Source organism: Carcharhinus amblyrhynchos, chromosome 11 (genome assembly GCF_965287045.1).
Source record: "Carcharhinus amblyrhynchos chromosome 11, sCarAmb.v2.hapA, whole genome shotgun sequence".
Classification (NCBI taxonomy): Eukaryota; Metazoa; Chordata; class Chondrichthyes; order Carcharhiniformes; family Carcharhinidae; genus Carcharhinus; species Carcharhinus amblyrhynchos.
In genome coordinates this window covers 69,183,807-69,210,064 of record NC_137334.1, presented here as the reverse complement: position 1 = coordinate 69,210,064, position 26,258 = coordinate 69,183,807, and the positions used below count along the sequence as shown (strand labels likewise).

The 26,258-nt window shown below is 41.7% G+C and overlaps 1 pseudogene; it reads left to right on the top strand.

The window, feature by feature from the left end:
• The first annotated feature begins 962 nt into the window (after positions 1–962).
• Positions 963–25,843, top strand: LOC145350211 (histamine N-methyltransferase-like; annotated as a pseudogene).
• Positions 25,844–26,258: the final 415 nt, after the last annotated feature.

Below are 26,258 nucleotides of genomic sequence, written 5' to 3'. Positions count from 1 at the left end.
GAAGTCATTTGGCTCATCATGGCTTTAATAGGATCCTACAGTGCAGAAAAAGCCATTCGGCCCATTGAATCTGCACCGACCACAATCACATCAAGGTCCTATCCCTGTAACCCCACTTGTCTACCCCACAATTGCCCCTGATGTGAAGGGGCAATTTAGCGTAGCCAATCAACCTAACCTGCACACCTTTGGACTGTGGGAGAAAACAAGAGCATCTGGAGGAAACCCATGCAGACACGGGGAGAACGTGCAAACTCCACACAATTGCCTGAGGTTGGAATTGAACCCAGGTCCCTGGCACTGTAAGGCAGCAGTGCTAGCCACTGTGCCACCGTGCCATCCAGTAGGATTGATAGTGGGGAAAGAGAGTAATGGTTCTATTGGGGACAATGGTATGCAAGGTGCAGGTGCAGGTGCAGTTGAGCAAATGTTGTGCCAAAAGTGGGGGGCAAAAGACTAGACAGTTGTAATTTTGAAAGCAAAGTTGTAAATTAATTAGAATAGCTTTTTTTCACCCAGGACCAATCCAGAAGGAGGTAGGTCTGGGCTGTGGAAAAGGCATGTTGTAACACTGACACAAGGAAGAAATCAGAAATGGCTTTATCTTTGATTGATATGCTGTGAGTAGCAAGATCTTGTGACATGACTAGGTTCAGAGTTGGCTGTAAATATGGATTGAAGAGTTTACACAGAGGTAAAGATTAAAGGTGGATAAGAGGACAGTTGGAGTGCATGACGAGATAGAGTGTTAGGGTGCAGGCAAATACAGAAGGCTAAAGGTGAGAAAGATATCTGAGCAAAACATACACTGTAGGATTAATGCTTGCCAACAGCAGACAGTAGTGAAATGTTTCCAAATTTTCAGATCAAGGTCCAATCAAGTCAAGGCAACGACTATATCCTGATAACAAAATTCAGAGTGAACCGAACCGTTACCTTTCCTGAACAACAAGGAGCCAGAGATGGAGTCATCTATGAAATCCCTCTGCTTAGACCGCAGTCTGTATTTTAAGTCATTTGAACTCTTTATAGAACGGTCCACTGAACATCAGTGCATGAAAAAATTCCTTGATGAGAATCTGCTAGATATAGTAACTGGGTAAGGCATTTTTATAGCCCTGTTTGAAACAACTATGAAGTTTCTTACCTATTCAGTGAAAACCTATCTTTAAATCTATTTTTAGTTACTTGTAGATGTTTTTCCTTCTCTGTAAACAATGGCTTGCAACAGCTGCTAACAATGTTGCACTCAGGTGATGGTTTATCCCAACAGCCAGCATTTCCTCACCTTTGGGATAAAAGTAAAATACTGCCGATGCTGGAATCTGAAACAAAAATAGAAACTGCTGCAAAATCTCAGCAAGTCTAGCTAATCTCTTCAAAGCATCATCTAGACTCGAAACGTTGGCTCTATTCTCTCTCTTCAGATGCTTTCAGACTTGCTGAGATTGTCCAACATTTTCTGTTGTTGTTTCTGTTTGTTGGGAGCTAACTGGTCTGCTAACCACTCGATGCAGCAAGCAGGAAGAGTGCAAACATTTCCAGTCAACAGTGCGTGTCGCCCGGCATATCATGAAAGAGAAACAAAACATTGTACGAGGCTGAAAACCTGTTAGAGGACTCCGAACACAAATCTACTTTTCTTGCAATAAGGCCATCATTTCAGAGTAAGAATTTACTGCAGATGGCTATACAGGCTGGCTCATTAAGTATGTTCAATATTGAGATAGACAGATTTTTACTCAGTAAGAGAATCAAAGGTTTTGGGGATAAGGCAGCATAGTGGAGTTGAAGATTATCATGTCAGATCAGTCATGATTTCGTGAATAATGAAGTAGATTTGATGGGCCGAATGTCCCACCTCTGCTCCTACATCTTATGGTCTTATGATACACAGAATGCAGGTTGGGAAATTCCGAAAGTGACTATTTTAGCTTACCTAGGTGTATTTAAAAGCTGTTGAGAAGTTTTAAAATTCTTCCGAATATGATCATTGGAAACTAAGTTGGTAGTTTAACTGCAGCCCAATACAAGTTTCTGTTGGTTTAACGTCTCTTCACTTGATGTGAGCACAATATGGTTCCTATCCTCCATCTAAAATGATAGCATATTTCCCTTTTGCTATTCCTGCTTCCTGGATCCATCACAGTCTATGCCTGTAAATCCCAAGTGACATTTCACTCATGTTTCAGTGCTTTCCATATGAAATTCTGGAATGTTCCGGAACAGAAAGCTTAGCATAGGAGAGTAATTGTTGCAGCAACTTTTGGGGAATTGATGGTCTTGTCAGACCGTTGTAACTGCATTTATTCTTATCCATTTTATTTTCTTTAACATTAAAGATCAATCAATTGGAAGTATAAAGATACACAAACGTAACCGGAATAATTGAATGTACATGTAAAATCTCCAACAATGCTCTCAGTTCCATAAGAACATAAGAAATAGGAGCAGGAGTAGGCCATCTAGCCCTTCGAGCCTGCCCCACCATTCAATAAGATCATGGCTGATCTGAAGTGGATCAGTTCCACTTTCCCACTTTCTCCCCATAACCCTTAATTCCCTTGTCTATCAGAAATCTATCTACCCGTGACTTAAATATATTCAACGAGGTAGCCTCCACCACTTCAATGGGTAGAGAATTCCAGAGATTCACCACCCTTTGAGTGAAGAAGTTCCTCCTCAACTCCGTTCTAAAGTGACCCCCTCCCCCTTATTTTGAGGCTGTGCCCTCTAGTTCTGTCTTCCTTTCTAAGCGGGAAGAATCTCTCTACCTCTACCCTGTCTAGCCCCTTCATTATCTTATATATTTCAATAAGATCCCCCCTCAGCCTTCTAAACTCTAACGAGTACAGGCCCAGTCTATTCAATCTCTCCTCATAAGCTAACCCCCTCATCTCCGGTATCAGCCTGGTGAACCTTCTCTGTATTCCCTCCAAGGCCAATATATCCTTCTGCAGATAAAGGGACCAAAACTGCACACAGTACTCCAGGTGCAGCCTCACCAGTGCCCTGTACAGTTGTAGCAAAACCTCCCTGCTTTTATATTCTATCCCCCTCATTATGAAGGCCAACATTCCCTTTGGAAGTTTACTGAATTCTGTTTTTAACATTGCCGTTTCACCGTTTCGGCTTTTAATTGATTGTGATCCACGTTCCGTCTTCAGCTAACAATAATGGCAGAATGTTACCTACAAAATAAATAACCTTTTGCAATTATTTGTTCTGCAAGTCATTGACTTGTTATTGGGGTCACTGCTGAGCTAACAGTTGTCAGGTCTTAGTGGATGTTGCAATTGATACTTTTGTTCAATGTCATGCAGTTTTTCTTTGGGTTTTCTCCATTAATATGTCCAGAAAAACAGTACAACTAAGGTGGGTGCCCTCAGGAAAGGTCTGGGCCATTGAATCTAGCACAGAAAATGAAGTAAATCTAGAATTGTTAGTAGAAGAAATGGGATGCAAATCAGCCCAGATCCAATTGGCTACATTGGATTGTATTTCCTGAAAGATCTATTTGTAACAAGTTATCTTTCATCAGCGGTCATGTGGACTACTGAAAGGAATCCTTCAATTGATGTTTGACTTCATTTCCAGTTTGCGGGGTTTTTTTGATTACTTTTTATTTCCGTAGCGGAAGTCAGGCGAGGGGCTAGTCGGGAAGGGAGAACGGGGGTATAAATCAGCTACTCACCCGTGGATCCACCTCATTGTTCTCCGGAGCAGTGTACCTGGTGGCTGTGGTGAGTGTTTGATTTTACTTTAAAAGCTTTTGACTGTATTTCCGGTTCACGGGGTTTTTGTGAGTACTCTTTATTTCCGTAGCGAAAGTCAGGCGAGGGGCTAGTCGGGAAGGGAGAGCGGGGGGTATAAAAAGAAGGCAATAATAGACAGCGGGCAGCGTCGGGAGTGGGCAGCCAGAGTGAGAGCTACAAGGGCTTTGGCTCGCTGGGCTTAGGTGAGAGCAGGCTGAGGCAAGGTGAGTTGCTGGTTCCATCTTTCCTGTGTTCTATTTCGGTATATATAATTCCAAGGGTGGTCAGGACATGGCAGGGGCTATGGGGAGGCGCTTTGGCTGTGTTAGGTGCCACATGTGGGAGTTCTTGGAGGCATCACGTCTCCCGAAGGCCCACATCTGCGTCAAGTGTTTAGAGCTGCAGCATTTGAGGGCCCGGGTCAGGCAACTAGAGCTGCGTTTAGAGGATGCATTTCTGGTTAGGGAGAATGAGGAGTTAATGGCTATGAACCATGGACAAGTGGAGGTCCCAGGGATATGCAGCATGGCTTTGTTCAGGGGAGGTCTTGCCTTACGAATCTGATAGAACTTTTTGAGGAGGTGACAAAAACGGTTGACGATGGGCGAACCATTGATGTCATCTATATGGATTTCAGTAAAGCGTTTGACAAAGTCCCTCACAGTAGGCTGGTAGAAAAGGTTAAGGCACATGGGATACAGGGACAGGTATCTAGATGGACTGGAAACTGGCTAGGCAACAGGAGACAGAGAGTAGTAGTGGAAGGGTCCTTTTCAATCTGGAGGTCTGTCACCAGTGGTGTGCCGCAGGGCTCAGTACTGGGACCTCTTCTCTTCGCAATATATATAAACAACTTGGAAGAGGGCGTACGTGGTGTGATCAGCAAATTTGCAGATGACACCAACATGGCAGGATTGGCGGATAGTGAGGAAGATTGTCAGGTGACACAGCAGGATATAGATAGGTTGGTATATTGGGCAGATAGATGGCAGATGGAATTTAATCCTGACAAATGCGAGGTGATGCATTTTGGAAGGAATAACGCAGGGAGAAGTTACATGATAAAAGGTAGACCAATTAAGAGTATAGAAATGCAGAGGGACCTGGGAGTGCAAGTGCACAAGTCTCTGAAGGTGGCAACCCAGGTGGAGAATGTTGAGAAGAAAGCTTATGGAATGCTAGCCTTTATAGGAAGGGGTATAGAGTATAAGAGCTGGCATCTAATGCTTCAGTTGTACAGAACGTTGGTTAGGCTGCATTTGGAGTACTGCATCCAGTTCTGGTCACCTTACTATCGGAAGGACGTGGAGACCCTGGAGAGAGTGCAGAGGAGGTTTACCAGGATGCTGCCTAGTATGGAACAACTGGGATATGAGGAAAGATTGGGTAAACTGGGGCTTTTCTCCTTAGAAAGACGGAGATTAAGGGGGGATCTGATAGAGGTGTATAAAATAATGAAGGGTATAGATAGGGTCAACAGTGGCAGGCTTTTTCCTAGATTGGAGACAAATAACACAAGGGGTCACGAGCTAAGGGTGAGGGGGGAGAAGTATAATATGGATACTAGAGGGAGGTTTTTCACACAGAGGGTCATGGGGGTATGGAATGCACTACCAAGTAAGGTGGTGGAGGCAGGCACGCTGGACTTGTTTAAAGTTTACTTAGATAGGCACATGAGTGACACAGGGATGGAGGGTTATAGGCGACGGTTTTAAAAAGGGTCAGAGCCTCGGGATGATACTGGAAATGTAATACTACATGTTAATGTTTTGTCTCTTTTAATCCGCAGGTGTGTCGGTTCATCTTGTTGTCAAACGAGGGGCATGCACATGGTGGGTCGTGCGTGGGCTGCTCTTGGATGTTTCGAGAGTGGCCTAGTACTTCATGTCGTGGTGTGTGCTTAAACCTAGACCAGCAGACGGGCACCACAACAGCTCAGTGACTATCACTGCTAGCTATGCAGATACATGGATTTGGGCCGGTGTCTGTGGGAGTTTGCGCATTCTCCCTGTGGTTGCGTGGGTTTCCTCCGGGTGCTCCGGTTTCCTCCCACACCCCAAAGATGTGCTTTTAGGCTGATTGGTGCACCAAATTGACCCTACACTATTCTCCCCTGAATCTGGTTACAATGGGGGTACCATTAGCATACACACGGGGCAAGGTAGGTGCAGGAAAATACTTTGTTAAGATGGCGGCGTGGGCTCGTTGGGCCGAAGGGCCTGTTTCCTGTGCTGGGTTGTTCTTTGTTCTTTGTTTAACTGGGACACTCAAAAATGTGAGGCCTACAGATTGGTAGGAGGATCAACACATTCCTAATAGTGGTGGAGTCCAAAACTGGGGGTTATAGTTTGGTGATAAGGGACGAACCTTTTAGAACTGAGGTGAGGAGAAATTTCTTCACCCAGAGGGTGGTGAATGTGTGGAATTCACTACCACTGAATGTAATAGAGGCAAAACATTGTCTGATTTCAAGGAGTTATTACCCTTGGGGCTAAAGGAATCATGGGATATGGGAGGAAGAGGGGGGGATCAGGATATTGCATTCAATGATCAGCCATGGCCAAGATGAATGGCGGAGCAGGCTCGAAGAGCTGAATGGCCTACTCCTGCTTCGAGTTTCTATGTTTCCATGGCACTTATGCAGGATGAGCACAGGCAGTTGCGTTACTAAATTTGTAAAACAAATCCTTGCTTAATACCTTTGAAAAGTTTTATGGGGTATGGTGGTTAGTAACCCTGCCTCACAGCACAAAGGACCTGTGTTCAATTCCGGGCTTGGGTCACTGCCTGGGTGGAGTTTGCACATTCTCCCTGTGTCTGCATGGGTTTCCTCCCAGTGCTCCGGTTTCCTCCCACAGTCCAAAGATGTGCGGGTTAGGTTGATTGACCCTGGGCCTGGGTTGGATTGTGGTCAGTGTAGACTCAATGGGCCGAATGACCTGCTTCTGCATTGTAGGGATTCTATGATGCTATGATGTTCTGAGAAGGTAGGTAGATTTTTAAGGTGGGATTTTCTGACCTTTCCCACAGGTAAGATCTTCCAGTCCTGCTGGAGGTGATCCCTCGTGGTGGGTTCCTTGGTGGTGGGATGGGTGGGACACTAAAGATGCCATAGACTTTGGCAGGACTGGAAGATGATGCTAATAGCCAATGGTGAGTCGCCCTTACCACTGGAAAGCAGACGGGATGGTGGCAATATCTTGCCCTTAGTTTAATGTCTTGTCAAAGAAAAAGCACCACCAGGCGGTAGCATTCATACAACAAAAATTTGCAGTTATAAATCTCATTGAAACCTAGTAAAGCATTCCAAGGTATTTCACAGGAGCACTCTTGAACCAAATTTGACACAATGGTGGAGTGGGAAGTTTTAAGGAGTATGTCAAATGAGAAAATTGTAAATCATAAAAATGTTGAAATTGTAAAGTTGTAGGATCCATTCATTCCCTTGACTAGATGAGGCAGCACTGGTGAGATTTTTAAAATGGTTTTCTTTTACCGAACAGAACTTAAAGAAACTTAAATCATTACTGAAGTGAAGAGAAAAAAGCCAACTTTGAGACTGGCTGCTAAGCCAGTCCCTGTACTGTATTGGGGCACACTGAACTCAAAAACAAAAACAACAAACTGAACACACAGTTCCAAACTATATTTTTAATTCTTATCTTGTTATTGTGGGTGAGTCTGTTTCTGTCTAGAGAAAACAGGTTTTGCAACTGTTGTTATCAAAACTTGTTTTGCTTGCTGTGTACTTTTCAGGAATGTGGTCAATTTTCAGCTAATCCAGCATGCCTTCTGAGTTTTAAAACGTAATCAATTTTTTAAGCCTTGCAGAGTTAGTTAACGTCTACGGTCCAGTACTTAAATGTAATTGCATGGGCTGTCATATCTTAAAATGAAATCTTTGCATAGACTGAAGCAGATAGGTCTAAGCATACAAAGGATCTCTCAAAAGTAAAGGGCTAACTTCAGAAGCATATGATGTGATGTAATTAGGATTTAACATCAGAGGACTGAGTAACAGAGTCTGGAGAAAGGAGATGTTTTAACCTCATGCAGATGTTCCTAAATATATGTCATAGCTTTACAAATATAGAGCAAACAAGAGCCTCAAGCAACTTGATTTGGGAGAATCAAAAGGCCCAAAGAACCCTGTCTAGACTTCAAACACATGATGTAACAGAGAGGAGAGAATTAGAGAGAGATTTCCAGAGCTTAAGTTCTTGGTAGCCAAAGGATTAACATCAAAGATGTGTAAGAGGCCAGAACTTTGGAAAGACATGTATCTTATAGTCTCTAAGAATCAATTTCTTCAAGGAATTTAGGCTTCACTGGCTAGACTAGCATTCATAGGCCATCTCGAATTGCCCTTGAGAAGTGGTATTATGCTGTCTTCTTGAATAACTGCTGTCCATGTGTAGTAGGTACACGTACAGTGCTGTTAGGGAGAGTGTTTGTGCCAATGACAATGAAGGAACAATGATATATTTCCAAGTCAGGGTGGTGTGTGTCTTGGAGGGTAACTTCATGTAACCATGTGTCTGCTGCCTTGCCTTTGTAGGTGGTAGAGGTCATGGGTTTGGAAGGTGCTGCCTAAGGAACCTTGTTGGATTCCTGCAGTACATCCTTTGGTTGGTACACACTGCTGCCAACTATTTGTCAGTGGTCAAGTGATTCATGATTATAATAATAATATATAATAATAATGGTGCCAACTCATTACATTGCCTTATTCTGGCAGAGACAAATCCAGAAAGTAAAGCCCACTGAACCCAATAATTGGGGCATGGGATTAAGGTGGAAGCTAAAGAACCATATTCTTTAACAAAAATTAAAGCATATGTGCAATTTCTTATGATAATAAAGAATTTTGACATTCAATAAATTTAACATTAAACTTTCAGGGTAGGTGTTGCTGCTTATTTGTTTATTCAAAATATGGTATGCCATTAAAGATAAGACGTAACTTATTCAAGGGACTTTACGACATTACTAAGAGCCCAAGGTGGGATGCTTTTTATTGATTGTATTCTGGAAGGAACACAACAATGCAGCATTTGTAGATGCACAGGATAACTGACAACAACCTCTGGATTTCCGTGTTTAACTGTATGTGTTGACTCCAGAAGTTGTTGTCAGTTTCAGTGGAGTAATGACAGGGAATGCTGACAGTTTCACCATCATTGCTATTGTAAACTTCAGCTCATTTTCTTCTTCATTATTGGTTGAAATACTTCAAATGAACAAAAACAAAGAACAAAGAAAAGTACAGCACAGGAAGAGGCCCTCCAAGCCCTCCAAGCCCATGCCAACTTTTATGTCATGACTAAACTAAAAACAAGATTTTCTGCCCTTACTCAGAACATAAACCTCTATTCCCTCCCTTTTCGTGTATCTATCCAGATGCCTCTTGAACGTTGCTAATGTGCTTGCTTCCATTGCCTCCTCTGGCAGCACATTCCAGGCACCTACCACTCTCTGCATGAAAAACTTCCCCCACACATCTCCCTTAAATTTCCTCCTCTCACCTTGAACCTGTGCCCCTTATAATTGACACTTCCACTCTTGGTAAAAACCTCTAACTATCCACCCTATCAATGTTTCTCATAATTTTGTAGACCTCTATCAGGTCTCCCCTCAGCCTCTGTCTTTCCAGTGAAAACAATCCTAGTTTGTTCAATCTCTCCACATAGTCAACACCCTCTAGACCAGGCAACATACTCCTTAAAATTCCTTGCACTCTCTCCAAAGCTTCCACATCCTTCTGGTAGCGTGGCGGCCAGAGTACTCCAAATGTGGCCTAACCAAGGTTTTACATAACTGCAATATGATTTCCCAATTCTTTTGCTCAATGGCATTTCCGATGAAGTCAAGCATGCTATATGCCTTCTTAATCACCTTGGCCACCTTGATTTGATTACTATTGTTTTGCAAGTTTATAAATGAACTTCTGGCCACTTGCACATTAAAATTAAGGTCTACTCAGCCATTGTTCAGTGAAGTCATTTGTTACAAATTTCATTTCAGATTCATTCATGTCCTCCAAAAATAAAACTTGATTTTCTTCGCAGCATCGGGAAAATGGGAGCTACCTGCCTCAACGTCCTGAGTGTAGGAAGTGGTTCAGGTAGGTCCTGCAGTCTCCATTGTTCTATGTCTAATTATATATCTATTGTATTCATGATACATCTATTTTATTATCCTACATAGGGTAATCAAATGTCGATTTTCTACGATGTGAAGAAAGGGGTTAAGTAATGAATGTTTATGGATTTTTCTATATTATTCAATGGAAAACACAGGAATAATGCACACCGGGTTGCTTGAGGGGACCGAAGACCTGGGACCAGATGATTATTTGTCTAATGGTCATGTAATTGCATTGAGGTTTCCAGAAATGGCTGTGGCGAAGTTGCTCACCCTCTACTGTCTGGGTGGTTGGTGGGGGATGCACTGTTGCCTGAAGTTCTGCCCTGGATTCCCATTTTGTTATCAGGGAATAAGCAGGAAATGGGCATAAATGATTATACTGGAAAAACTATCATTGTCCACTCAGTAACTTCATACTCGAGGCTAATTTTAGATTTTGTCTCCTGAAAGATGAACTAGTTTTTCATTTGAGAAAGTATCATTTGAATGAAACCAAGACAGCGCGTACATGTTACAAGATATCCATAGGCTTTATAACATTGTTGATAAATCTTACATACACATGGCAAAAAGAAGCAAGTCAAATTTGAGTTTGAAGCAGAAATTGTGGCAATTACATAGCAAATGAAAATTTCTTATCCACATTTCCACTTCTGCAATTTTTGCAAAGCTTCTCACAATTGATCCAATTCCAATTTTCAGTCAGAACATGACACTTTGCCATTTTTTTGGAAAATTTTGCCCACAATATTTCACAGTTTCAATCAAACAGAAGAATCTTTCTTCTAAAAGAATAAATGAGGCAAGCACTCAATATTATCTATCTCATAATCTAAAATCCAGGATTAATGTGAGGTAAGCATGAATAAACATGCCTGCTGTGGTCAAAGACACCTAAACTGCACATTGAATGGTGAACGCAACTACCAAGACAAATCCCTCAAATTTCTAAACAATTCACTCAGACATCGGTTAAAGTTAAAGTTTATTTATTAGTGTCACAAGTAGGCTTAATTAACACTGCAATGAAGTTACTCTAAGAGTTGTCACAATCCAGTGCCTGTTCAGGTACAGTGAGGGAAAATTTAGCAAGGCCAATGCACCTAACTGACACGTCTTTCAGATTGTGGGAGGAAACGGGAACACCCAGAGGAAACCCACACTGACACGAGGAGAACATGCAGACTTTACACAGACAGTGACCCAAGCCAGGTATCGAACCCAGGTCCCTGGCACTGTAAGGAAGCAATGTTAACCATTGTGCTACCAGTCCATCCCGTTGCCACTGTGAGTCATAAAATTTCTTTGAAAATCTGTCTTCCTCATGGGCAATTGCAGCTCCTGTCCTTTCAAGTCAAGTCTGAGCCTCAGCTGACAGTAGTTCTGCTTCATTCAATTTCCAAAGGGACAACCTTCTCCTAAAAGGCCCACTATTCCAAACACTTCCTCGAACCGGACATTTTTTTTTCTAGCTGAGTTGACCTACTACTGACACCTGTCTGCTGGCCAAGCTTTCCTCGAAAGGCTAAACTGTGGCACCGTCCTGGTCCCTGAACCACACTGCTGCCAATAACTGCCTCTCATGGAGCTGCCAACTGCACTTGACTTTCACTAAGTTGACACTGACCTCAGGTTTCTGCTGTGTCATGGCAACCCAACTGGGCTTGCTGACCTCAACTGTGTCAGGTCTTTTACTCAGCTGCAATCACTCAGCACCATGGAAAAATCCCTGTTCTGTGACTTACCTGAACCCTGGCTCCACTGAGCTAACAGTTTCCCTGTATTCCAGTTCTTAACAGCTTGGAGCTGAAGAGAATCCAGTGGTGAATCTCCCCTTCCTGGGACATTTACATGTAAGTTTAGAAAGAGCATTGCACACATAGAATGAACTCCATTCCCTTTGATTTGATTTGATTTGATTTATTATTTTCACATGTTTTGGGATACAGTGAAAAGTATTGGCCGCACTTGCCAACAAACTGGAGAACCCTGCCTGAGGTCAATGGACCTTTGCACGATCTGCCCTCCGCCCACTGTGATTCCCATGGCAGGCGGGACGGGAGAATTCCTCCCATTGTTTCTTGCACACTATATGGACAAAACATATCGTTCACAGAGTACATGGGGGGGAAAGGGAAGGGGAGAGTGCAGAATATAGTGTTGCAGTTACAGATCATGTGTAGAGAAAGATCAGCTTAATGTATGGTAAGTCCATTCAAAAGTCTGATGGCAGCAGGGAAGAAGCTGTTCTTAAGTTGGTAGATACGTGATCTCAGACTTTTGTATTTTTTTCTGATGGACGAAAATGGGAAAGAGTATGTCCAGGGTACATGGGCGCATAGCTGTTGTTTCGAGACAGCAAAAGTGTAGATGGGTTCAATGGATGGCAGGTTGGTTTGCATGATGGACTGGGCTACGCTCACAATCTTTTGTATTTTCTTGCGATCTTGGTCAGAGCAGGGGCTATACCAAGCTGCAATACACTATCTCCACTGTCTAACTAATATTGGGATAGTTTTCCTGTGTTTGTTATTCCTGTAGCAGCACACCTGGTTCTGTTGTTGAGCAGGGTCAGACAAAGAGCAAGTGAGCTATAGTAAAAGGGGACTCGCTAGTTAGAGGCACAGACAGTTGGTTCTGTGGCCGCAATTGAAACTCCAGGATGGTGTGTTGCCTCCCTGGCGTCAAAGTCATGGATGCCTCTGAGCAGTTGCAGGACATTCTTAAGGGAGAGGGTGAACAGCCAGAGGTCATTGTACACATTGGTACCAAGACAAAGGTAGGAAAAGGGATGAGGTCCTGAAGAGTGAATGTAGAGAGTTAGGCAGAAGGCTGAAGTGTAGAACTTTGAAGGTAATAATTTCTGGACTACTGGCGGTGCCACTTGCTAGCGAGAGTAGAAATAGGAAGATTTGGCAGATGAACATGTTGGTGCAAGGATTTTAGATTTGTTGATCATTGGAATCTCTTCTAGGGAAGGGATGACCTGTTCAAGAGGGATGGGTTACACCTGAACTGGAGGGGAACTAATTTTCTGGCAGGGAGATTTGCTCGAGGCACTCGGGAGGGTTACACTACTCTGGCAGGGGGGTGGTACCCAAAGCAGTAGGGAGACAGAAAAGAAGGTTGAGGACAGGGCAGAAATTAAACGGAGCACTTTACATAGTAAAGGCAGTGGCAGCAATGTTGGTACTATTCAGTTCAGGCAAAAGCAGAGCACAGAGCAAGGGAAGCCCACATTAAACTGCATTTATTTCAATGCAAGAGGCCTGACGAGCAAGACAGATGAATACAGGGCATGGGATGGGTACATGGGACAGGGATATTATAGCTATTATTGAAGCATGACTAAGGCAGGAATAGAACTGGCAGCTCAATGTTCCAGGGTACAGATGCTATTGGAAAGGTAGAACAGGAGGTAAGAGACGGGGGGTGCGGGGAGTTGCACTTTTGATTAGGAAAAATATCACAGCAGTACTAAGAAGGGATATATCTGAGGGTTCGCCCACTGAGTCCAAATGGGTAGAACTGAGAAATGAGAAGGAGGAAATCACTTTGATAAGGTTGTGCTATCGGCCCCCAAATAGTCAGCAGGAAATTGAGGAGCAAATACGTAAGGAGATTACAGATAGCTCCAAGAAAAATGGGGTGGTAATATTAAAGGATTTTAACTTTCCCAATGACTGGGACAATCATTGTATTAGAGGCTTGGATGGAGAGAAATTTGTTGACTGTATTCGGGGGAATTTCTCATTCTGTATGTGGACTGACTAGAGAGGGGGCAAAGCTTGACCTCCTCTTAGAGTTAGTGAGGGATCACTTTGGGACCAGTGACCATAATTCCATTATGGTATCTCAGTTATTATAAGATAACTATGGAGAACAATAGATCTGACCGAAAAGTTAAAATTCTAAATTAGGGCAAGGCCAATTTTGATGTATCAGACAGGAACTTTCAAAAGTTAATTGGAGGAGTCTGTTGGCAGGCAAAGGGACATCTGGTAAGTAGGAGACTTTCAAAAGTGTGTTAACCAGCATTCAGAGTAAGCACATTCCTCTCAGAGTGAAGGGCAAGGCTGGTAGAATTAGGGAACCCTAGATAACGCGGGATATTGAGGCCCTGGTCAAGAAGAAGAAGGCACATGACAGGCATAGGTAGCTGGGATCAAGTGAATCCTGTGAAGAGTATAGAGGGTGTAGGGGTAGAGTTAAGAGAGCAATCAGGAGGACAGAAAGGGGATATGAGATTGCTTTGGCAGCTAAGTCAAAGGAGAATCCAAAGAGATTCTACAAACACATAGACAGCAAAGGAGAAACTAGCAAGAGAGTAGGGCCTCTTAAGGATCAACAAGGTCATCTATGTGTGGATCATCTAGGGTGAGACCCTAAATGACTGTATCTCATCAGTATTCACTGTTATGAAAGGCATGAATGTTAGGGAACTTGTGGAAATAAATAGTGATATCCTGAAGAGTGTGCATATAACAAAAGAAGGAGGTGCTGGAAGTCTTAAAGTGCGTCAAGAAAGATAAATCCCCGGGACCTGATGAAGTGTATGCCAGGATGTTGTGGGAGGCTAGAGAGGAAGCTACAAATCCCCTAGCAAAGATATTTGAATCATCGGTAGTCACAGATGTCTCTCAAGATTGGAAGATGGCAAATGTTGCGCTTTTGTTTAAAAAGGGCTGCAGGGAAAAGTTTGGAAATTACAGGCCAGTGAGCCTCACATCTGTCATAGGTAAGTTGTTAGAAGGTATTCTGAGATATAGGGTCTGCAGGCATTTGGAGATGCAAGGACTGATTAGGGACAGTCAGCATGGCTTTGTGAGTGGAAAATCATGTCTCACCAATTTGAGTATTTTGAAGGGGTAACGAAGGTAGATGAGGGCAGTGCAGTTGATGTTGTCAACATGGATTTTAGAAAGGTCTTTAACAAGGTACTGCATGGTAGGTTGTTGCATAAAATTAAATCTCATGGGATCCAGGGTGAGGTAGCCAAATGGATACAAAATTGACTTGATGACAGAGACAGAGGGTGGTTGTAGAGGGTTGTTTTTCAAACTGGAGGCCTGTGACCAGCAGTGTGCCTCAGGGACCAGTGTTGGGTCCACTGTTATTTGTTATTTACCTTAATAATTTGGATGAGAATTTAGGAAGCATGGTTAATATGTTCGCAGTTGACACCAAGACTGGTGCCATAGTGGACAGTGAAGAAGGTCATCTTGGATTGCAACAGAATCTTGATCAATTGGGCCAGTAGGCTGATGAATGGCAGATGGAGATTAATTTGAATAAACCTGAGGTAATGCATTTTGGTAGATGGAACCAGGGCAGGATTTACTAAGTTAATAGTAGGGCATTGAGGAGAGTTATAGAACAGAGAGATCTAAGAGTACAGGGTCATTACTCATTGAAAGTGGAGAGGTGGACAGAGTTGTGAAGATTCAGCATGCTTGGTTTCATTGTTTAGAACATTGAATATAGGAGTTGGGACATCTTGTTGAAGTTGTGCAAGACATTGGTAAGGCCACACTTGGAATACTGAATACTGATCACCCTATTATAGAAAGGATATTATTAAACTAGGAAGGGTGCAGAAAAGGCTTACTAGGATGCCACCAGGACTTGATGGTTTGAGTTATAAAGAGAGGCTCGATGGACTGGGATTTTATTTTTCTGGAGCACAGGAAGCATAGAGGTGATCTTATAGAGATCTATAAAATAATGAGTGGCATAGATCAGCTAGATAGTCAATATCTTTTCCCAAATGTAGGGGAGTCTAAAACTAGAGGGCATAAGTTTAAGGTGAAAGGGGAGACATACAAAAGTGTCCAGAGGGGCAATTTGTTCACACAGAGGGTGGTGAGTGTCTGGTACGAGCTGCCAGAGGCAGCTGTAGAGGCGAGTACAATTTTGCCTTTTAAAAAGCGTTTAGGCAGTTATATGGGTGAAATGGGTATCGAGGGATACAGGTGGGCAATTGGGACTAGCTTTGTCATTAAAAAAGAGGGTGGCATGGACAAGTTGGGCCGAAGGACCTGTTTCCATGCTATAAACCTGTATGACTCTATGACTGTTAGTCACCTAATATGCTTGATCTTTAATGAAAACAAATAGACTGAGTGAATTGCATAAGTCAATGAAAATATATTTAACTGATAATACATTTGCAAACAGACCTTGCTTTGATTTGACTTGAAATTGTTCTGAAGTTTTGGAATTTAAAGCAAGTGAAATCCTAGCAGTTTTAATGCAGCTGGTCTACTTTGATTGAAAATGTGCTGTAATGAATTCATGGTAAGATGTGTTCAGAAGTGTTCCGTTTTTTTTCATTCAGGTAAAATAGACTTTGAAATTCTTGGCAAAATTCAATCTAAACATCCAGGCGTTTCAATTCATAATGAGGCGGTGGAACCCAATCTGCACCAAATCTCCAAATACAAAGGTATTTATTTAGATGACACACCATGTGTTTACAGTTGAAAACATTTGAGGTATTAATTCATCTTCAACCTGTTTGCAGTAATTCTCTGTGTCTGTGACTAAGTGTGGTGGTGGGTGGCTCCGGCGGCATTTTTCCCACATTCTCGAATGATGGGATCCCGCATGAGATTCTGTACTTGGAACCTCATTAATTATGCACAGGCGAGTTGCCCTCTGAATTCCCTGATGGGATGGCAGCTGATTCGACCGCCCGCCCTCAGCTCATGGGTTTGAACGTGCTATATGTAAACATTAGTCCAGCATATCACTCTCTCCAGCCCACCTGTCTTCACCAAACCATGCAGGATGTCCAGAGGGAAAATGCCAGCTGCCTCAAGCAGAGGTCAGGTCCTCAATTCAACCACCTTTACCCCAAGCCCATTTCTGGGAATTCAATGGCAGGTAACTCACCACTTCCTTCCCAAAGATTTGACATCTACAAGGCCCAAGTCAGGAGTAGAATAAAATTCTCCCCACTTGTTTGGATGAATGTAGCTCCAACAACACTAAAAATGTTTGACAACATCCAAATTAAGTTGAAATCCAAATTGGCGTTTTCATTAGACTATTAATCCAGAAACTCAGCTAATGTTCTGAGGACCCAGTGTGAATCCTGCCATGGCAGATGGTGGAATTCAAATTCAATAAAAAATATTTGGAATTAAGAATCTCCTGATGACCATGAAACCATTGTCAATTGTTGGAAAAACCCATCTGGTTCACTAATGTCCTTTAGGGAAAAAAAACTATTATCTTTACCTGGTCTGGCCTACAGGTGACTCCAGAGCCACAGAAATGTGGTTGACTCTCAGCTACCCCTCCAAGGGCAACTGGGGATGGGCAATAAATGCTGGCCAGCCAACAATGCCCATGTCCCACAAATGAATAAAAAAGGTTTGCCTGATTGTCCCTTAAAAAGTGATGCCCTTTGAAACAACTACTTATCCATCCAAGTTTTCACATGATTATATTTCAGTCAGATAGATGTTCCTTAGGGTGAAGGGAAAAGGAACTTGACATCAAAATAATAAGTTCCCTGGAGTTTTCAAAGTACTGGCACAGACACAATGGTTTAAATTGGTCACCTCCTCTTCTGTGTGTTTATATGATTATACATTTCAATGGAATGTAGATTAAAGATGAAATAGTGGATAAATAAAGTAGTTGCAAGTGATATGACTTAAAAATTTGTGAAGAGCCTGCAAGCTTTGGGCAATTCAATAGCACAGTCTGTTAGATACATTTCTGAGACTTTGGGGTTCAATTACATTCCAGATTAATGGAGAGATCTACTCTGTATATTGGCTATAAGTGTTTTTTGTGAAATGTATTTGGGGAGCCCTTTCTGAGGCTCAAGGTATTTTATTGGGCAAATGATAAGCTTGCTGATATCTTTAAGATAAGACTAGAGTCATTACAAGTAACAGGCAGATCAGGCAAAAATAAGACAGAGAGCAAGGGAAGTCTAGATTAAACTGCATTTCTTTCAATTCAAGAGGCCTGATGGCCAAGGCAGATGAACTCAGGGCATAGATGGATACGTGGGACTGGGATATTATAGCAATTACGAAAACATGGCTAAGGGAAGGACACGGCTGATAGCTCAATATTCCAGGGTACAGATGCTATAGGAAAGATAAAAGAGGAGGTAAAGAGAGGAGAGGAAGTTGCACTTTTGATTAGGGAAAACATCATGGCAGTTCTGAGAGGGGATATATCTGAGGGTTTGGCCATTGAGTCTATATGGGTAGAACTGAGAAATAAGGAAGGGGAAATCACTTCGGTAGAGTTGTACTATAGGCCCCCAAATAGTTGGTGGGAAATTGAGGAGCAAATACGTAAGGAGATTACATATCTCCATGAAAAATGGGGTGGTAATCGTAGGGGATTTTAACTTTCCCAACATTTACTGGGACAGCCATAATATTACAGGGTTGGATGGAGAGAAATTTGTTGGGTGTATTCAGGAGGAATTTCTCATTCAGATTGTGGATGGCCTGACTAGAGAGGGGGCAAAACTTGACCTCCTCTTGGGAAATAAGGAAGGGCAGCTGACAGAAGTGTCAGTGAGGGATCACTTTGGGACCAATGGCCATAATTCTATTAGTTTTAAGATAGCTATAGAGAATGATAAGTCTGGCCCAAAAGTTAAAATTCTAAATTGGGGCAAGGCCAATTTTGATGGTATCAGACAGGAACTTTCAAAAATTAATTGGGGGAGTCTGTGAGAAGGCAAAGGTAAGTGGGAGGCTTTCAAAAGTAGGTTAAACAGGGTTCAGGGTAACAACATTGCCCTTCGAGTGAAAGGCAAGGCAGGCAGAAATAGGGAACCCTGGGATATTGAGATATGACCCTGGGACTTGGGATATTGAGGCTCTGGTCAAGAAGAAGAAGGAGGCACATGACATGCATAGGCAGCTGGGATCAAGTGAATCCCTTGAAGAGTATAGAGGGTGTATGAATAGACTTAAGAGAGAAATCAGGAGGACAGAAAGGGGACACAAGATTGTTTTGGCAAAAAAGGCAAAGGAGAATTCAAAGAGCTTCTACAAATACATATAGGGTAAAAAAGTAACAGGAGAGAGAGTGTAGGGCCTCTTAAGAATCAACAAGGTCATCTATTTGTGGATCCACAAGAGATGGGTGAGATCTTGAATGAATATTTCTCACCAGTATTTACTGTTGACAAAGCATGGAAGTTAGGGAACTTGGAGAAATAAATAGTGATGTCTTGAGGAATGTACGTATTGCAGAGAAAGTGGTGCTGCAATTCTTAAAGCGCATCAAGGTAGATAAACCCCCAGGACCTGATGAATTGTATCCCAGGACATTGTGGAAGGCTAGGGAGGAAATTGCAGGTGTCCTAACAGAGATATTTGAATCATCAATAGTCACAGGTGAGGTGCCTGAAGATTGGAGGGTAGCAAATATTGTGCTTCTGTTTAAAAAGAACGGCAGGGAAAAACCTGGGAACTACAAGCCAGTGAGCCTCACATCTGCACTGGGTAAGTTGTTAGAAGGTATTTTGAGAGACAAGACCTATAGGTGTTTAGAGACACAAGGTCTGATTAGGGACAGTCAGCACGGCTTTGAGAGTGGAAAATCATGCCTCACAAATTTGATTGAGGCTTTTGAAATGGTAACCAAGAAGGTAGATTAGGGCAGTACAATTGATGTTGTCTGCATGGGCTTCAGCAAGGCCTTTGACAAGATACTGCATGGTACGTTGTTGCATAAGGTTAAATCTCACGGTTTCCAGGGTATGGTAGCTAAATGGAGACAAAATTGGCTTGATGACAGAAGCCAGAGGGTGGCTGTAGAAGGTTGTTTTTCAAACTGGAGACTTGTGATCAGCGATGTGCCTTAGGGACCAGTGCTGGGTCAACTGTTATTTGTCATTTATATTAATCAGTTGGATAGAATATAGGAGGCATGGTTAGTAAGTTTGCTGATGACACCAAGATTGGTGGTGTAGTGGACAGTGAAGAAAGTTAACTCTGATTGCAATGGGATCTTGATCAATTTGGCCAGTGGGCAGACGAATGGCAGATGGAGTTTAATTTAGATAAATGTGAGGTGATGCATTTTGGTAGATTGAATCAGGGCACAACTTATTCAGTTAATGGTACGGTATTGAGGAGAGTTACAGAACAAAAAGATCTAGGGTACATGTTCATAACTCCTTGAAAGTGGAGTCACAGGTGGGCAGAGTGGTGCAAAAGGCAATCAGCATGCTTGGTTTCATTGGTCAGAGCATTGAATGCAGGAGTTGGGGCGACTTCTTGAAGTTGTATAAGACATTGGTAAGGCCACACTTGGAATTCTGTGTACAGTTCTGGTCATCCTATTATAGAAAGAATATTATTAAACTAGAAAGAAAGCAGAAAAGATTTACGAGGATGCTACAGGGACTTGATGGTTTGCTTACAAGGACAGGCGGGATAGATTGGGACTTTTTTCCTCTGGAGCAGAGAAGGCTGGGGGTGAACTTATTGAGGCCTATAAAATAATAAAGGGCATAGACAATGCAGATAGTCGATACCTTTTCCCAAAGGTAGGGGAGTCTAAAACTAGAGGGCATATGTTTAAGGTTAGAAGGGAGAGATACAAAAGTGTCCTGATGGGCAATTTTTTCACACGGAGGGTGGTGAGTGTCTGGAACAAGCTGCTAGAAGTAGTCGTAGAGGCAGATACAATTTTGTCTTTTAAAAAGCATTTAGACAGTTACATGAGTATAGAAGGATATGGGCCAAATGTGGGCAATTGGGACCAGCTTAGGGGTTTAAAAAAAAGGGCAGCATGGGCAAATTGGGCCAAAGGGCCTGTTTCCATGCTATAAGATAAAATTGGCTTATATAACCTTGAGAAATGGAGGGAGGAAATCGGGCAGAATTCTGGTTTCTGGTAATAGTCCAGCAGTTCCTATTTGAAGTTACCTATTTGTGCACAATGGGTGAAGGGGAATGTCAGTTTGGCTATGAGGTAGTTGCCCATTATTAATTAACTGATTTGCAGGTTAAGTGGGTTGGCCATGCTAAATTGCTCCTTCACATCCCAAGATGTGTAGGCTCGGGGATTAGAGGGGAAATATTTGGGATTTGGCAGATAGGAGATGGGGCAGGCTTGGGTAAGATGTTCTATCAGAAGGTTGGTATAGATTCAATGGTCCAAATGTCCGCCTTCTGCACTGCAGGGATCCTATGATCCTATAATTCTGACTCATTTAATTTTTATGCTCACGGAGGAAATATAGCTCTTTGGTTCAGTTCTGGTGCCTGTCAACATATGAGACTGTAGCAGATCATAAGTCAGTGCCTTTAGAGTGAGGGGCAGCACAGTGGCACAATGGTTAGCACTGCTGCCTAACGGCACCAGGGACCCAGATTCGATTCCCCAGTCACTGCCTGTGCGGAGTCTGCATGTTATCCCTGTGTCTGCGTGGGTTTCCTTCGGGTGCTCTGGTTTCCTCCCACAGTCTGAAAGATGTGCTGGTTAAGTGCATTGGCCATGCTAAGTTCTCCCTCAATGCACCTGAGCAGGCACGGGAGTGTGTCAACTAGGGGATTTCACAGTAGCTTCATTGTAGTGTTAATATATGCTAATAAGTAAACTTTGTGATGCTAATAAATAAACTTTAACTTTAATTGGGAAGAAAATACAATACTGTGATATTACAACAATCAGTTTCTCATTTTTTAAATAAGATTGGTATACTAGGACCAAACATTCTATTACTGCTAATTCAAAACTCATCCCGGAGAATGTGACATACTGGAGAATGCAGGGATCAATCCTGACAAAAGCAGCTTCTGAAATCTACTAGGATATCCCTTTGGTCCCATTTTGAATTCCAAGATCACAGTGAGGGATGTATCACAATTAATTTTAACGTATGTATTTGTCTTGTATGAGAACATTTCTGGTGTTTTTTCTCATTCTTGTCTAGATGTTGTATTTTGTAGAAAGTGTGCCTGATACCATCAAGTACTTTCACAGTCTCCTGGAAACTAATGGCAAACTTCTAATAATCCAGTCTTCCGGTATGTGATTTTCCTGTATTTTTGATTTCTAGTTTCCAGGCACCCTCATGCCTGTGCAGACTGAAATTCTACAGAAAAAGTGATAATCAAATGCCCTATCATTCCTATTCATCTTCCTCCTGATATTTAGTTTTATATAATCTGTTCTGCATGCAAAAAATTGTAACTATTGGAACAGTTCTTTGAACCTCCTTGGTAGAGGTGTACAAAATTATGAGGGGAAGAGATATAGTGGACAGGATAAAGTTGTTTCTCTTGATAGAGAGTTCTAGAACCAGGGGACATGGATTCAAGATAAGTGGCAGTAAGTGTAGAGGGAACATGAGGAAGAACTTTTTTATGAAGAGGGTGGTGGGTGTCTGGAATTCACTGCCTGAGTTGATGGTGGAGGCAGAGATTCTAAACTCTTAAAAAGTAACTGGATCTGCAGCCTAAATATTTTAAGCTACAGGACTATGGGCTGGGTGCAGGAAGGTGGAATTAGAAAAGGCATCTTGGTGTCTTCAGGCTGGCATGGATGTGTTGGGCTGAATGGCCTCCTTCTGTGCTGTAACATTTCTATGATTCTAAAAAAAAGCCAATGTACACAATGAATTGACCTTGAACTAGAAAATAGAGAATGCTGGGCATTATAAGTTGAGTAATTGTGATCACTAAAATCCTCTTGTGATTGGCTCTGAAACCTCTGGTAACTGATATTTTTGCTGTAAATTAAATTACTGAGTGGCCTCAAGAGTCAAAAGGAAGACTTATAAATGGTGCTGAAAACGTAATGTTACATGAATAATTGTGTACCAATGGATAGCTCCAAATGTTACATGCAAGTCCCTCGAATATGTTCTCCCGCTTCTTAACGCACACATTCCCCAATATTCTGGAGTGGTCTCTGACCATCCAATTGGAAAATAGTATCCCTTCTCCTCACCAGAATCTCCACAGCAGAATCAGAAAGCCCTTTTTGTCTCTCGCAACACATGATTTCCTTCACCGAACATCGCCCTGCCCATATCACACTGTCATATTAGTGTCTCATATGTGGAATCTGAATAATAACCTTAATTAGGTCAAACATGGGATGTTGCCTGCAATTTTAGGGGTTGGGAAGGCTATAAATAGCAATGTAAAAATTGCAGCTTAGATTTGTCCCATATATAATGGTGATGAATGATTACCTAGGGAAGAAAGACTTCCAGAAGTTGGCACTTCTTTCAATGGAAAAAAGAAAAGAAGATCTGACAGAAGTCTTCAAGGTTTTGACTGAATAGTTAGTGACAGAATATTTCAATTAGTGAGAGAGTAACAAGAGGCCACATATTAAAGATAATCACAAAAATCTAAAGGCAAGAAAAATTGCTTTATATGGACTGTGGAATTCTCTGCACAAGGCATGGCTGAAGCAGAGTTAATAGGTACTTCCAATAGGGAACAAAATATTTCAACAAGGAGGAATGTGAACAGGAATGTGGAATGAGCTAGAATGGAATTAAATGTTGGGAGGAGCAGTTGATAAACAGGCCAATTTTTTGTTTTGCAATTTTCTGTGATTTGTGATTGGAGAAATTAGAAAGAGGATGTGTTTCTTCCTAACTCAGTAAATCAAAATCAATGGTATTCGAACAATGCATCAATTTCCAAACACCTTCCTAATGTATTCTGACCATAAAGGTATATATACACTAAATATTTTGGGTTAGCATGGCAAAGCCAATGTTACAACATGTTATTTTCTTTGTCAAAATCATGATTTAAAAAAAAACTACCAAGAAATAATTTTAACAGAAAAAATCCACACAATCCATGGAATCACTGGGAAGCTTAGAAACTAGGAGCAGGAGTAGGCACTTCAGCCATTTGAGCCTACTTGCCATTCAACACGTTCATGGCTGATCCTCAATCTCAATGCCATATTCCTGCTTTCTCTCTATATCCCGTGATACCATTAAAATCTAAAAATGATCTATCTCTTTCTTGAATACATTCAGTGACTTGGTCTCTGCAGACTTCTGTGGTAGAGAATTCCACATGTCGCTACCCCTTGAGTGAAGAAAACATTCCTCATCTCTGTCCCCATATCTTGATACTACTTCCTCACTCCCCAACCAGGGAAAACATCCTCCCTGCATCTAGTCTGTCCAATATGTTTCAGTCATATCTCCTCTCATCCTTCTAAACTCTCATGCATATAGATCCAGTCAAACCAATTTCTGCGCATGGGGCAGTCCTGCTTACTCTGATATCAGCCTAGTGAACAGCTGCTACACTGCCTCTATGGCAATTATATCCTTTCTTAGGTAGGGAGACTGTAGATGGGATTTAACATTAGACGAGATGAGGTAGATTAGGAATTAGTTTTAGGAATCAATTTAACATCGGATAAATATTTATTGAGTAACTGAATTATATTAACAATTTTAATATGTTATAAGATTTTAAAAAGGATTTCTTTATATGAGAAAAATTAATGTTGAATATTCATTCAAGGCCAATGTGCAAGATAAATTTGAACTCAAATGAAATATGTAGCAAATTAGTAAACAGGCTGAGAAATACAATGCTTAACTTGATATCAGCCTAGTGATATCACGTTTGCTACACTCCCTCTATGACAAGTATATTCTTTCTCAGGTAAGGAGACCAAAACTGCACACAATAAACCAGGTGTGGTCTAACAATGCCCTGCATAACTGCAGCAAGACATAACTACTTCTGAATCCTTTGAAAGCCAACATACCATTTGCTTTCCTAATTGCTTGCTGCACCACTTTGACTAACTATCATACAAACTTACCCAAGTCCCTTTGTACATCCACAGTTCCTAATATATCTCAATTTAAATACTACTCTTCCTTTCTGTTTGCATACCGAAATGTATAACTTCATGTTTTAGCCACGTTGTGCTGCATCTGCCATGTGTTTGCCCACTCAGAGGAGGCAATGACTTAGTGGTATTATTGCTTGATTATTAACCCAGAAACTCAGCTAATGTTCTGGGGAACCGGGTACGAATCCTGCCATGGCAGATGGTAGAATTTGAACTCAGTATAAAACTCTAGGGTTAAGAATCGACTGATGACCATGAATCATAGTCAAATCCCAAAAAAACCCATCTGGTTCACTAATGTCCTTTAGGGAAGGAACTCTGCTGTTCTTACCTGGCCTGGCCCACATATGATTCCATAGCCACAGGAATGTGGTTGACTCTCAATTTCCCTCAGGCAACTAAGGATGGACAATAAATGCTGGCCAATGAGCAATGCCCAATGAATTACAAAAAACTTACTATTAAGCTAAACAAGATTCAAAGCCTCTTCATGAGACTTATCAAACTACTCATATCTTACAGAGCAACAATAATGTGGTTGATTCTCAACTGCTCAATGACTGGCTTAGCAAGCCACTCAGTTCAAGGGCAACTAGGGATGGGCAATAAATGCTGGCCAGCTAATGATGCCCATCTTCCACAAAAACAACAAAAACCCTCAAATTGTGAAGATCATCTTGAAACCCCCTTATTTCCGCATATCTGAATTTCAATAATTTTTTTTAATAAATATATCTCAAATGTTACTGATAACAGGTAATGGCGGATGGCATTCACTTTGGAAAAAATTTGGATCCCGATTTCCTACCAAAAGTGGTTTTCTTGGCGCCCAAAATGTTCTTGATGAAATGAGAGTGAAGTATCGGATCTATGAACTTCCCTCTGACATGGATATCACAGAGTGTTTCATTGAAGGGATTGAAAATGGAGGACTTCTGTTGGATTTCCTCACAGATGTGGCAGATTTTAGGAAAACTGCCCCAGTGGATCTGAAAGCTGAGGTTCTTCATTACCTACGTCATCCTCAATGCTCAAGAGAGGAAAACGGGAAAGTTATTTTCAACAATGATTTGCATTTCTTTGTGGTTGACAATTGACTTCATTTCAATGTGTCAGATATTATCCAGCTAATTTCACCTGGAACTGTCTTAATACTTATATATTACTCCTTGAGATTTGTTGGTATTAAGATCAAGTAAGTCTTGCATTGTGCTTGTACCAATGTTTTAAATCCATTCAGATATGCTGCTCTTAAACTCATAAAACAATACTTCATCAGATTGAAAATTAAAAACCCTGTGTGAACTAATGCAGCTTTTAAAACATCTTGTAATGGAGTCACTTTGATGAAACTCTCAAATGACCAATCTGCACATTTTCACTTGGTGCCTACATCCAAAATTCCTCATTGAAAGCACATTTAAATTCATATAAGTACCAGTAGCTTGTTTATTTTTGGATGCAGCAGGATATATGAAAGTGCTTTCATTTTGCTTCTGCCATCTTTATCCT